The sequence below is a fragment of the Octopus bimaculoides genome, chromosome 9 (assembly GCF_001194135.2).
Source record: "Octopus bimaculoides isolate UCB-OBI-ISO-001 chromosome 9, ASM119413v2, whole genome shotgun sequence".
Lineage (NCBI taxonomy): Eukaryota > Metazoa > Mollusca > Cephalopoda > Octopoda > Octopodidae > Octopus > Octopus bimaculoides.
In genome coordinates, this window is record NC_068989.1 from 28,679,833 (window position 1) to 28,680,968 (window position 1,136).

The 1,136-nt window shown below is 42.3% G+C and overlaps 1 protein-coding gene across 2 annotated transcripts in view; it reads right to left on the reverse strand.

Moving 5' to 3' along the window:
* Positions 1–1,136, reverse strand: part of LOC106880424 (alpha-N-acetylglucosaminidase) — an 80,737-nt gene that overhangs the window by 49,846 nt on the left and 29,755 nt on the right. The gene's annotated exons all lie outside the window — the stretch shown is intronic.

Genomic DNA, 1,136 nt, shown 5'->3' on the forward strand with positions numbered 1-1,136 from the left:
AGAGGTATTGCTCTATTATCAGCTGCTGGCAAGGTTCTGGCAAATATTCTTCTTACCCGTCTGAATGGGTGTCTCGTAAATGATGTCCAGTCTGAACCTCAATGGATATGATTTTCACAGCAAGACAGATACAGAAGGAGTGCTATGAGCAGAATATGGATCTTGTCCAGGTAGTCATTGATTGAACAAAGGCCTTTGGCATTTTGAACAGGACCCTGCTATGGAAAATACTTGGCAAACTTGGATGTCTGGATCACTTTGTATCTATAACTAAATCATTTCATGATGGGATGGAGGCTTGGGCCAATGATGGTGGTGGCAAGGCGGGACCCACTCCTGTAGAGAATGGTGTCAAGGAGGGTGACATCCTTGCCCCAACTCTCTTTTCTTTGTACTTTGCTGCTGCTTTTACTCATGCTTCTGCTAAGGTTAGTTCTCTGGGAATATGTCAGCTATCGATCTTCTGGTTGCCTCATTAATCTGCGTCAATTTGCTGCCAATTCAAAAGTTTTCCAGTCTCTTATTTATGATATCCTTTATGCAGATCACTGTGACTTAGTCACTCATACAATGGATGACATGCAAATACTTATGAATCATATTTCTGCTTCTTGCAAGGCATATGGACTCAGCATTAGCCTGGACAAGACTGTTGTAATGTTCCAGCCTACACCAGGAAATCCATATGTGGAACCAGCTATCTTGCTTGAAGGAACAATTCTGAAAGTGGTAGACAAGTTTGTCTACCAGGGCAGCACACTCAGCCGTTCTTGCTCCCTGGATAATGAAATATCTTTCAGGCTGCATAGAACAACTGATTCCTTCTGGTCTCTTCAGTCTCATGTCTGGTCCCAGCATGGCATCACGAAGGAAACAAAAATTTCTGTGTACCATACATGTATACTGACATCGCTCCTTTATTCATGTGAGAAAATGTTATTTCACGTGCCACCAGCACAAGTGTCAGTAAGGCGGCGCTGGTAATGGGGGAGAATTCACAAAAAAAAACAAAAGACGAAGACAGGTGGTGTAGAAAACAAACAGATGTATTAGTATAACACTCAGGAATTGAAAAAGTCTTTAACGTTTCGAGGCTACACTCTTCCACAGAAAGGAACACAGAAAAAAACAAGGAG